We start from the raw sequence: 13,657 nt of genomic DNA, 5'->3' as shown, positions 1-13,657 counted from the left end.
GGCGTAGAGAAATATTTGAAACTCATGTATCATTTTACGTGTCTTTAGCACAATTAAATTGCCAAGATGCTATGAGTATAAACAAGAATTCCATTAAGTCTGCTGTGCTCTCAGAATTATTCCATCTGGCATACTTAAGGATAAGGCTTATAAACATTTTTGGAAAATGTTTTCTGTTTTTTTCTGATTGGGGGGTCAAAAATTTCTTTGAGTTCTTCATCTTTCTAGGCTGTGAGAAATAAGTGGGCTCAGAAAGGGGGTCCTCTTCTCTCCTTTTTTCACCTTTGCTTTTTATGTTTTGAAGAAGTCAGATCTTTTGCCCTGTCAGGTTTTCTGCAGACTGGAATATGGTGACTCCTTTTGTTTGTGTTTTTAGTGTCATTATAAACTCATGGATTTATAATATATTTGGCATGCTTTAATCTAATGCAGTCATTATGTTTACTGATGCTCAAGATGTCCCATCTTTGTCACTGGAAACTTCTTCAAATTGGAGTCTAAGCCCTGCTGTGATCCTAGGAGTTTGCAACGGTTTTTGTTTGTTCAGTTGTTTTTTGCCTTTAGTTAGGACAGCACTCTAACTCAGCTTACATGTTTCTTATCCTAGACATGGAATCAGCCATTTTCCCAAAGGCCTGGTTCCTTTAGAGGGAAATAGTATTTAGAAATCACGACATACCCTGGACATGTCACTCCCATGCGCACACACACACAAGCCACGCCCCTTCTGGGGGCCACCACCTCCCTTTTCAAAGTGCAGTGAGAAAATACCCTGCTTCCAGGGCTCTCGTGTCCCTTCAGAAGCCAGATCCTGAATTACTCAGATTCAGAGAGGACTCTTTTTGTCTGGTTAGCTCAAGAGGACAGGCTAGGAAAATACCATATTAGCAACAAATTATTTTGTTGGACAGAAACTAAGAGGAAAACCTTGGAGACCCCTTTTCACTGCAAGTGAAAGGAAATGGCTCTGTTCTGTTACCAGAACTTGGATGGAAAAAGGAATCTTTGTTGATAGAAAACAATTTTTTTGACTGGGTAAAGACATTGGTGTTTGAGTAAAAGAAAAATGCTTCCAGGAAACAACTCACCAAGAACTCCCTTGGATATGGAATTCTGAAGGCGACTCACTCTCTGCCTGTGTGGGGACAGGTCCCTGCTGTAAATTTGTTTGCTGAGTGTCAGCAGGATGAGGTAGGACCAGCCGCTGTGTGGAGGCTGCAGCAACTGGACACATCCCCAAGGAAAACAAAAGTAGTTTGTATATATCTCTGACTAACCAGGAGTATTTCTGATCTCACTGAAGGAAAATACTCTCTAACCTCACAGTAAGTTTGGAAACAGAAAAGAAAACAAAAACAGAAGGGTACGTTTCAGTTTTTATAATTTAGGCCAAATTTATTCAGATGACAAAAGGTTTTTCAGCCCCTGAGGTTTCTCAGTGGCAGGTTTCTTTAAAATTGTTAGGGGATAGGAAAGGGGGTATGGGGACTCCTACAAATCAACCATAAGAAGACTTAGGTTCTTCAAAATAGAAGAAAAATAAGCAAAAAGCACCTGAATAGGTGCTCAATATCCTAGGTCATCGGGGACTGCAAAGGACGATATTAATTAGATACTCATCAGAATAGCTAGAATTAAAAAGATTGACAACACCAACTGTCATTGTTGATGATATGGCATAAGTGCACCTCTCATACCTCATTGCTGGTTGTGTAAAATGGCACAACCACTTTGCAGAAGTGTTTGGAGGTTTATTAAAAATTAAATATGCATGTACCCTACAACCCAGAAATTCCATTCCTAGATATTTACTGAGAGAAATGAAAATATATCCACAAAAAGACCTTACCAGAATATTTACAGCAACCTTATTCAAAATAGCCCCAAGCTGGAACAACCTAAGTGTCCGTCAACACAGAATGTATTAACAAATTGTGGCATATTCATAAAATGGAACACTATTCTGTAATAAAAAAGAATAAATCACTGATAAATGCAATATCATGTATAAATTATAAAAATATTATGTTAAGTGAAAGAAACTGGAAAAAAATGTACACACTGAATGATTCAATTTATGCAAAGTCCAAATACAGTTAATCCTTGAACAACATGGGGGTTGGGTTCTGACACCTCCACAGTTGAAAATCCATGTATAACTTTTTGATTCCCCAAAAACTTAACTACTAACATCCTACTATTGACTAGAAGCCTTACTGAAACATACACAACTGATCAACACATAATTTGTATGTTAATTTGTATTATATACTGTATTCTTACCATGAAGTAAGCAAGGGAAAAGGAAATATTTTTTTAAATTGTTGCAATCTCCAAAGAATTATCTAATGTTTATTGAAAAAAACCTGCATAGAAATGGACTTGTGCAGTTCAGGCCCACATTGTTCAGGGTCAACTATATAGCCAAAAGGAACCTATAATGACAGAAATCAGTAACAGTGGTTTGGGGGAGAAGGAGGATTAACAAAGGTCCCAAAGGGATCCTTCTGGAGGAATGGATATATCTTCTTTTCGGATGGTAGTTACATGACTGTTTATCAGTGGGTCTCAGTCAAGGATGATTTTGATCCTTGGGGGACATTTGACAAAACCCAGAGACAGCTTCTGATTGTCATGACTAGGGGGATGCCACTGGGGGAGGGATGAACAGGACAGATTCCCGCAGCAGAGAATTCCCAGTCCAAGTGTCAGCAGGGCCAAGACTGAGAAACCTAGATTTTATATATATACCAAAATTCATCAAAGTGAACAATTAAGATCTGCATATTTTACTGAATGTTAATTATTTACAAAAGGAAGAAAGGAAGAGAACTAGGCCCTCCCTCCTCACCCCAATGTGTTCACCCCAATGTGTAGGTGAAGAAGACTGGGGGGAAAACATCATATTTCAATCCTATGAGTTCACCTGCTTGATAAACGTATTTGATACCCAAATTGCACCCAATTAATGTTTACTGAACTAAAAAATATTGGGGGAATTTGCAGTTTGTGGTTCTACATGTAAGGAACTTGGAAATTGCCACAGTATACTAACAAGTAAAAAGCTGAACAGACTAGTGTCAACAGCAGTTCTTGGGTCAATAAGAGAGAGGACACAGGGCAAAGCATTGCTCCAGGATGGGAGGGACAGGAGGGACAGGAGGATACAGAGAGCCACACTTACCGGAGCAGAAACTGCTTAGGGCCCGAGCCAGGGTGGGGAGACCTGAACTGGCACTTGATGACCTGCTGGAAGCTCAGCATGACGGGTCTGGGAGTGAACAACCCCAGGAATTCCATCGTAGTGGCCCCCATGCTTCTGTAAGGTTTACTTGTAGGAGCTCTACCTGGTTCTCACAGTAAATGTTGGAGCTCTCTGTTTTTCTTAACAAGGTCTGCCCTCAGGGTCACTAACCAGAGCCTTGCCTGCTGGGGTAATATCCAAGCCTAAGCAAGCAGGGGGAAGGGAAATACCCATCTGCAGCACACTCTAGCCCACCTGACTTACCCCAAGATGGGGGAAAAACTGAAAAACGCTTGTAAAGTTCACAGCCCAGAGAAACAGGCTCACTGAAAAACTGAGACCTCATGATAGGAAAATAAATGCTTCCCCTCCCACCACAGTTCACCACTACATTGCTAAAGGCCTAATTACAGCAGTTCCTTTTGCCCAGTACATCATGCCTAGCTATTAAGAAAAAATTGCAAGGCATATCAAAAGTCAAAAACACAATTTGAAAAGCCAGAGCAGGCATCAGACCAGATACGGCAGGAATGTTGGAGACATTAGGACTGAGAATTCAAAATGACTATGATTCATATGCTAAGACTCAAATGGGTAAAGAAAGTAGATGGATGTATAATGTAAGCAGATACATGAGATTCCTAAGAAAGAACCAGAATAAAATGCTATAGATGAAAGAACTGTACCAGAAATGAAGAATGGCTTTGATGGACTTTGAGTAGACTAGACCCAGATAAGGAAAGAATATCTGAGCTAGAGGAGGATGGGTCAATAGAATCATTAAAAACCAAAAAGCAAAGAGAACATTGATAGAAATAAATAGAACAGAATGTCAAGTACTGTGGGACAAATATAAAAGATGTAACATAGGTGTCATGGGAATATCAGAAAGAGGAGAAAGAGGGAAAGCAACAGAATAAATATTTCAAACAATAATTATTGAGAATTTCCCCCAAATTAATGTCAGACAGCAAACCACAGATACAGAAAGCTCAGAAAATATGAAGCAGGATGAATGTCAAGAAAATCACAAAAATCCCACCACTTACACCTAGGTGTATCATTTTCAAACTACAGAAAATCAAAGATAAAGAAAAGATTTCCTCTCAAAGAAGTCAGAGGAAGAAAACACCCTACCTGTAGAGGAACAAAGATAAGACTTAGATTCAACATCTTTCCAGAAACCATGCAAGCAAGAAGAGAGAATGAAGTGAAACATTTAGTATCAAGAGAAAAAGTCAACCAACCTAGAATTCTTTACCCTGCAAAATAATCCTCCAAAAGTGAAGTAGAAATAAAGATGTTTTCAGACAAGAATTGAGGAAAATGTTGCCAATAGACCTGCCTTGCAAGAAATATCAAAAGAAGTTCTTTAGAGAGAAGGAAAATGATACAGGTGAGAAACTCAAATCTGCATAAAGGAAGGAAGAACACTGAAGAAGGAGTAAGGAAAAATAAAAACTTTTCTTTTTCTTAACTGGTCTAATAGATTCCAGTTTGGCCAAAGTAATAATAGCAACAACGCATTTGGTTATGTATGGTTTTTAATATATGCATATATTTACACATACATACTTATAATGCTCATACATAAGTGAAACAAATGATAGCTATGATACAAAGGATAGGAGGGAATAATTAGGATTTTTTATTATAAAGTACTCAACACTAGTTGTGAAGTGGTATAGTGTTAATTTGAAAGTGGACTTGGGTTTACTTGTAAGTGCATATTGAAAATTCAAGGTCAACCACTGAAAAAGGTAGAAAAAAAGGCATAACTGCTACGCTAAGGAGGGAAAATAGCATTGTATAAAATACTCAGTTAAAACTACAAAAGACAGAAAGAGTGGAAGACAAAAACAAGATCAAAGAAAAAAGGCAACAAATACAAAACTAACAAATATGGTAGGCATTAGATAAAGTGGATAATTCTCCAAGAAAACCTAACAATCCTTAATGTGCATGTGCCTGGTAACAGAGCAACCAGCTATGTGAGGCAAAAACTAAGAAATGCAAGGAGAGAGAGATGAGTTCCCTATCAGCACTGGAAACTTCAACACCCTCTATCATAGATGGCTAGATCTGGCAGGCAGAAAATCATTAAGGGCAAAGCAAAATGCATAAAGAACTACAAATCAGTAAGAAAAAGACAGGAAACCTGATTTTTAAAATGGGAGTAAGACTTGAGCAGGCACTTCACAAAAAAAGGAGGCCCACAGGCCTTGCAAAGGTGCTTAACTTCATCAATTAGGAGAGGAACCAAATTAAAACCACAATGAGTTATCACCACATTTACCAGACTAGTTAAATGAAGTAGACAGAACACGCCCAATGCTGTTGAGGATCTGGAGGAACCAGAATTCATATACCCCGGTGGGGGTTTAAGTTAGTACAAATACTTTGGAAAACTATTTGGCAGTATCTTCTAAAGCTGAACATCCATGATTCTCCTCCTAGGTAAATATCCACCGAAAGTGAGAACACACGGGCACCGAAAGATCATAGAGGGCTGTTCACAGCAGTACTACTTGCAATAGCTCCAAAACAGAAACAGTCCAAATGCCCATCCATACAAGAATGGATAAAGTGAGATATATTCATAAATGGATATACTATACAGCAATGAGAACAAAAGAACTACTGCTATATGCAGTTGTAATGTTGAAAGGCCCAAAAGGTTACATCCTATACAATTCCACTTACAGGATATTTAAGAATAGGCAAAAATCAACAACAATGACAGAAGTCAGGGTGGAGGCAGACCTTTGGAGAATGGAGTGCACACTACATTAATTTCCTGATCTGCAAGCTGGTTAAATAGGTGAACCCACTACTTAATAATTTACTGATGAAAATTTATATGCTTTCCTATATATGCATTATACTTCAATGAAAACTTGACAATAAGATATCAAAAAATATTAGGGGAAAGATGGATGGGGTGTGGGAAATCATCTCAATGATTCTTCTTCCAAACACCCTTCCTGGCTCCCCTTCATCCACTTGCATAACTCACACCTGGACTACTCCAAACTTTCTGAAGAAATTAACTTTTAGCCTCAGGGAAATCTTGACACAGACAGTGCACAGTCCTGGGGGTATTAAGCAGGGTGGGAGTGGAGCAGAGCCTGGCACAGGCTGAAGGTGAGTCAGCCCAGGTCTCCCAGTAAGGCTAAGTGCTTGCTCACCCAGCCCTGGGATGCCACGCCCTTTCAGGCTCAGTCAATCACAGAGTCTGCGGCAGCCAGGCGGCCAGGTGAGGACTTCCAAAGGGTCTTCCCTTTGTCCCACAGAACCCAGCAACAAGCTGGCAACTGATTCCTACTGTTCTTTCTGAATTTCAGGGAAAACTTCTGGTACACAGTAAAAAGGTATTCTTACATGGAAAGAAAAATGGATCTGAAAATGCAACGCTGTGAACTAGTTTATGGTACAGGCACTACTAACTCTGACGTGTGCAGAAAACGCGTATCTCATGACTCAAACTGCTAAAGTTGAATTTCATGAACATTTTTTCCCTTGGGGGAATCTGAACTGTATAATATTAGCCTTCCTGCCAGTGACTTTCTGGCCGTCCCTAATGCTTACAGTGGTACCCAGAATACATTCTCTGCTAAGCCTGGAGGCAGCCCTGAGTCAGCCTTTCCCATTACCTGTACAACTAAGCCATTCAAGAGAAATGCCTCTGGAAGAGATGCTGCACAGCTCCGTCAATATTCTGGCCTTCTCTCCTACAAAAATTATTTGCTGGGATAACATTGTAAGATGCCAAGAATTAGAATTGGATGATAACAATTTTCATGTTGAAAAGAACAACTTAAAAATGACCTCAATCATCAAGTGATTTAAAATGTGGGAATTAGGCAGGTGGTGACACTGACAATGTGAAGATTGTTCAGTGTTATTCTGAGCACCGAGGTTGAGTTTGGATCTTAACAGTGACCACGGCTCACCAATATTTCAAGTGCTTGCTTTCCCTGCTTCCATCCCCTGCTTCCCAAACAAACAAAAACAGACTTGCATGTGGAATGGTAATGCCTTATCCAAATGTCTGTACATTCTTCAAGGTGTCCAACTTTTCCCTTAAGTTTAAATTAACTGACTTTTAACACAAGCATTCATGTCTGCTTTCTTTCCCTTTAAGTGGGAGTAGCTGCTTCAACTTTTGGGTGGGGCCAACCAGTCTCCCAAGTTAGAAGTACTGCCCACAAAAACTTCCCCATTCACTCACTCTTGGAAGCCTGACACTCTACACTAGTCTCTAACCGTCATGTTGATTGTCCAGGATTTGAGGGCTATGAGCAATGAAGCCTATTAGCTAAATTCTTTAGGAAACCTGACAACCTCACACTGTGCAGTCATTCCTGTGAGCATGTCTGCTCCACAGTAGGGGAATTAAATTGGATACAATCCTTCCCCTACCTACCAACTTTACTGTGTAAAATGGCACTGAGTTTTAGAAGTGGTAGGCAGTTGGACAAGAAAGGCAACCTTATGCTCGGGTTACAATCCTCAACATATTCAAACATTCCAATTGTATATTCACCACCAATTAAACACTTGAACTGATTCCTGAGAGCTGATTTTTAGAATGGGATTCAAGGGACAAAGCACCAAGTGATTAATTCCTAAACATTACAAGTGATAAAGCTCCATTGATATGTCCAGCACTTGCTCATGCTCACAAGACACTGAGGGGGACCTCATGCCTCCTCTGACACCTGGTGTTTTAGTTTTCCCAATTAAAAAAACCATCCTTAGCCTTCCCCTGCTCCCAAAACAAACAGAAAAAACCAGACTTACATGTGGAATGGTAATGTCTTATCCAAATGTCTGTATATCCTTCAAAGTCTTGCACATGGGGGGGTTTCAATAAGTATTTATTGGTTGGAGTGAATAAATTATTTAGTTAGTGAATCATGCAACTAGAACCCAAGTTTAGTACTCTTCCATAGGAGTGTCAAAGGAAATATTTTATAGGATGGAGCTAAAAAGATTGGAACTTTGCTATTTTCAACCCTGGTCCTCTACTATTTCCATGTTGCTGGGCAAAGCACCTTGGCCAGAAAATGATGATGCCTAGGACACTTGTCTTAAAGCTTTGCCCAGCATTGCCTCACAGGCCTCAAAGTTGAGATCAAAGGCCAGAGACCTCACTGTTCTTCCTGGGTCTGTGAAGCAACAGCTATTGCAGAATGGGGTCCTGAGGATTTCATGATGACCCTGCTTCTCACAAAAGTTATTTGTTGGGGTAACATTGTAAGATGCCAAAAATTAGAATTGGATGATAACAGTTTTCATGCTGGAAACACAAACTTAAAGATGACCTCAATCATCAAGTGATTTAAAATGTGGGAATTAGGCAGGTGTTGACACTGACAATGTGAAGATAGTTCAGTGTTATTCTGAGCACCGAGGTAGAGTTTGGATCTTAACAATGACCACGGCTCACCAATATTTCAAGCGACTGCTCTCCATGCATATTTTGTGTCATCCTAGTCTGTTTAACTCATAAGATTTAATCCCAGAAAATCACCTATATTTAGAGAGTGGTGATGCATTCTTAGAAGACAAATATAGACATAATCTGAAAATAATTAATGTTTATCCTCGCAAGGCCACCTACACCAGGATGCTTAGGAGCAGTTCACTATTGCCATAACATCATAGGAGGATGGCAAAATCATTTTTCTTATCTGCAGAAGTATGTCACAGCAAGAACATTTGGCAAAAATGCCCAGAGTGGACTTGAATGGGTTTGTGCCACGATCTTTTCATTTTCTTCACCTCAATGCCAGACTTGATCACTGGTTCACTCTGTACTTACTAATCATCTTCCTACATGATAACAGGACCAGAATGAGGCTTCAAAATGCAGTATTTGGGGACAGAGCAAAAAGCTCCATTGCAAGAATACTGCTTTTACATTGACTGAAAGGAGCTCGAACATTTGAGGTGACCACTGGTTGTCACTGTTGTGCTCTACTTCCAATGACATGAAAATAACATCTATCATCATAAATTAGCACACTTATCAGGAGTCTGAACTAGGCAACATACAGCACTGAGACTAAAGGTCATAGCACTTCCCACAGCAACCTTTCAGACTTTGCAAATGGCTCACAGGTGGGACAGCATTGTATTTCTGTTGAGACTTCTATGTAAACTCAACAGTCAGACCTTGCACAATGTGAGTTATGCACATTTCACTAGTGCACTTCTAAATAATGAATGAAGAAGGTAGAAAATGGATCTGTGATAGCAGGAAGGGGGACATTAAATTCACACTGAGAATTTTGTGATGCCAGAAAATGTCATCAGGGGATGCTGAAACCCACCTCACTGAAAGCTTTGTGCTGTCACTGGCCAGAAAGGCCCCACCAGCTTCCTGGGCCCACAGCTTTCTCCACTTCATGCTGCATCAGGTGCTTGGCTTCACGGGCACCCTGCCTGGACTCTCTTCCTGGGGAAGACACAAAACTGTCTCCAGGAAACCAAACTTTGCTCCTAACTGTGTGCTCTTACTGACTTCTATTTTTTAAAAATATTTGCTCTGACGTTCTGGTAAAGGCTAGAATGCACCCATTGGCTCCAACTCCGAGTTACTACTCACTTGGTGCGGTCCTTACTCCCTCCCTCTGAGATGTACTAAAAATCTTTCCTCCATCGCTTTTCCCCTTTACTTTCTTTTTACTTAGAACAATCCTATCTCATTTTTAACAGGATATGATTTTCTGTGTCTACTTTATCATTTTTACTCCTCTTAGTGTCATTAATGACCTTCGAGCTTAGTCAGTTATTCTATGCTTTTCCCTTCCACATTCACCCTTATTTTTTTCATTTTAGAACCGAAGGACAGTTGTACAGTGAGTAAGTTATAAAGTTGTCCAAGTTCCCCTAGGAACAATCTTTTTCCTTGAGCTATTAAGTTGGAAAATGGCTTTTTAGAAAACATTGAGGCTTTGTCACAGAGCAGATGCAATCATTATGATGTAAAATCAGTCCTTTTTCCTATGAAAATGCTGTAATACTTTACTTGTAACTGCACAAAGGGACTTAGGAAATGGAACAGAAAAAACCTATCAGGGGTTTTAAATAGTTATGTACAAAGTTTTATGATATTTTCTTCCTGGAATGTAGACAATAAAGCCATACTGGTGTGGAATGCTGCAGTTTTGCTTTCTGGTTTCACTATTGCAAAATCAGTTCATTTAAACTCCGGAGAATGACCTGTTTTCCATTCATGCATGTATCTGTGTAGCCATCCATTCAACACATGCACTGGGTTCCTCCAATTTGTCAGGCAGAGGGGTGAATTAAATCAAAACAGAAAAAACAAAGCAACAATCTATTTTTATCCTGAGAAACATGTCAATGGTTATCCTTTATTCTAGGTATGCCACTTAATCTACAAATGCCTCATACATTGCATTTACCTGCAGAAAATGAGCAGCATAGTAATAAACGCACCTGCAGGCAGCTGACTATGCAGATATGATTTTGCAGCACTTTGTAAAACCTCTGACTGCTTTACTACTGATTAACTGGCAGCACAGCGGGCATGTACCAGACCCTTTGGGGGAAAGGGTCTGGGCTTGGGTTCTTGCTCTGACTTGGACTCAGACTCCTGAGCATCGGTTTCCTCCTGTAAAGAACAGAACTAGCTGCACTCAAAGGATGGTAATAATTATTAAATGAGATAAAATCCACAAAGCATCTATTACTGTGCCTGTTGCAAAACTGATGCTCAAAAATTGTAATTTTAGCAGAATCATTATCATGACTGGGGTCTACAGCTTAGAGAAATGTTTTCCCCAAACCAAGGAATTCTGTTTTTTCCAGAATAGAAATGATAGGGTTAATTTCAAGGAGCTCTACATTGAAAATTAGTGTACACCATGTCCTAGCCCTAAACCCCTTCTCCCTCAAGTCGTGCTCCTACTTCCTTCACCCAGGTACCCCACTTGTTGTCTCCATAACCCATCTACATCAGTGCCCCATTCACTGACGCCTGCCTGTTGTCCTCTGTCTAACCTGAACTTATTTAGAGATGGCTTAACTCAAGGGAGTAGTTAACCACTTTTAATGAGTCAAAGAAAGGGAAGGAGAGAAATGAACTTTCTTTTTGGATGGGGATAGAGATGATGACAATGTGAGGAAGAGAATAAGGATGTAGGGACAGTTGGATCAAAACAGAAAAGAGGGGGACATAATGACCCAAGAGGGGGGCATAATGACTCAAGTTCAACATAACAGAAACTGGTACTCAGTCATAGAGAGGTCTACTGATTGCATGTATTTACCTCAATTTGAGTCACACAATTACCGAACTCTAGAGCTGAAAGAGAGCTAAAAAATAAGACCATCAAATTCCATCTTTGCAGAGACAGAACTGAGGCCCAAAGAAGTTTTGCTGAAGCAGCCCAGCTAATTGCTGACTTACAGCTAGAATCCAGGTTTCCAACATTTTCACTCCAAAACTAATTTTAAATGAATAGGTGGTTGATATTATCATACTCTTCTTTGTTAGCTTTTTTGTGGGGGATAGTGGTGGTGAAAAAGACTAGGGTGAAAAGTCTGACTTTTAAAATGGTTTGGACCTAGGGGATCTATTTTATATGCCTGGTGGGAGTGGTTGTCCACAAATGCCCTGAAACTGTGTGCAAAATTTTAAGTGGAAATGCATTTTTCTAGGAGTAGGTCTCCAAGCTTTAACAGGCTCTCAAAGGTGTCAGTGGGAAAGCGCAGTGGACTAGACAGACACAAGAGTGAGGAGACTCATGCTTTCCAAGCCGCCGCAGGCTGGGACGCTCTCGGGCAGATGGGGAGCAGGTGCGGCAGGGAGCAGCCGGGCGGCAGAGCAGATGCCCTGGGCCTGCCTCCATGTCCAGCAGGGCGGCTTTATTTTCTCCCTGCTTTCTAAATTAGTGTTCTGCTCAATTTGCCAAGGAAAGTCTTCTGCTAGTAGCAGGGGGACTGAAAACCACTGTCAGTCCACATCCTGTAAAATCTCAACAAAGGTGTAAGCCCCAATGCCGATTAAAAAATGTATGTATATACATATTATCTGCCAAGGGCCCTTTCTCCTGGCTGTATCTATTGCTACTCTATACTTTTCTGGTTAACAAGATATTCTTGCCCTCCCAATTATAAGAATATAGTAATTTATCCTCCATTTACCCCATGGTCTCAAGCACATAAGCAGGTGAGAATCATGCCTGGGCTTGCTGCACCTTATCTCTAAACATCCAGACCCTCCCCCAAAGCAACAGGCAAAGTGGATCTGCCACAATAAAAGGCACCAGCTGCTGCCCTCTCTCTCTCTGTCTCTGTCTGTCTCGCTGCCCTCTCTTTGTCTCTGTCTCTCTGTCCCCCTGCTCTCCCAGCTCTCTCTCCCTCCCCTGCCCTCCCTCTCTTCTTTCTCTGTCCCACTGCTCTCTCTGCTGCTCCTTCTCTGTCTCCCCACCCCCCTCTGGGGGCAGCCACTTTCTCTTTCAGATAACAAAATCTCTTGCATGGGCCCTTGTCTCCTGAGTCATTCTGGGAAAGGAGGGTTGTGGTGAGATACACTTTCATTGGTGCGGTGACTTTGGATGAGGCTCTCCCATTGACTTTGCTCTTCGTCCGGGAACCTGAGCTGCTCTGGGAACCCTCACTGCCCGATCCTCCTCCACAGACTCACCGTCCATTGTCCCACTTGTTTGTCTTCTTGTCCAATACTGGCCTTCAATTTGGTGAGTCTCCCCTTCATGGTCCACTTAAATGTTGCTTTGGAACCTGGGAAGTGACTGTTGAGTGTCCGGCACCCCCAAGGGCTCCTCTGGGACAGGGGCTGTAGAATCTAAGCATTAAAAGAGAATAGAAATAAGTTAGCATAAGCATAGCCATCTTAAGAGCCTAGAAGCCATTTTCTGAGTATGTGACTTAGAAAAACTGGAACCGGGTAAGGCCTTGAAAAACAAGTTAATCATGAACACCAGGTGGTGGGCAGCTGTGGCCTTTAGTCAGCTAACCTTGGTCAGCTAATCTTACATACCAAGCTTATCGTGCAGAACCTCCCTGACAATTGAGGAGTGGTCTTATCTTGCTCGCGCCTAACCCCAGGATGTATGTCTTGCAAGAATAATGTGCAGCTGTGGAAAATTACTATGAGTTAAGTGTTTTGAAAATGCTATATAAACCCTTGACTTTGAGTGCTCGGGGTCCTTGTTGAGACCCGCTGCGTCAGGCTGACACTTGGACCCCAGCTAGTTTGTTCCTGAATAAATTCCTCTTGCTTGTTGCATCAAGAGATGCCTTCCGTGAGTGATTTGGGGCGGCGTCCTCCTCTGGGAGAATCCAACAGAGCACCCCCAACCATGACTTTCAGAGTCACGGTTGATCCCCATAGTCGACCCTTCTCTGCCTCCCATG

The sequence above is a fragment of the Manis javanica genome, chromosome 13, assembly GCF_040802235.1.
Source record: "Manis javanica isolate MJ-LG chromosome 13, MJ_LKY, whole genome shotgun sequence".
Lineage (NCBI taxonomy): Eukaryota > Metazoa > Chordata > Mammalia > Pholidota > Manidae > Manis > Manis javanica.
Note: the sequence above shows the minus strand (reverse complement) of the source record.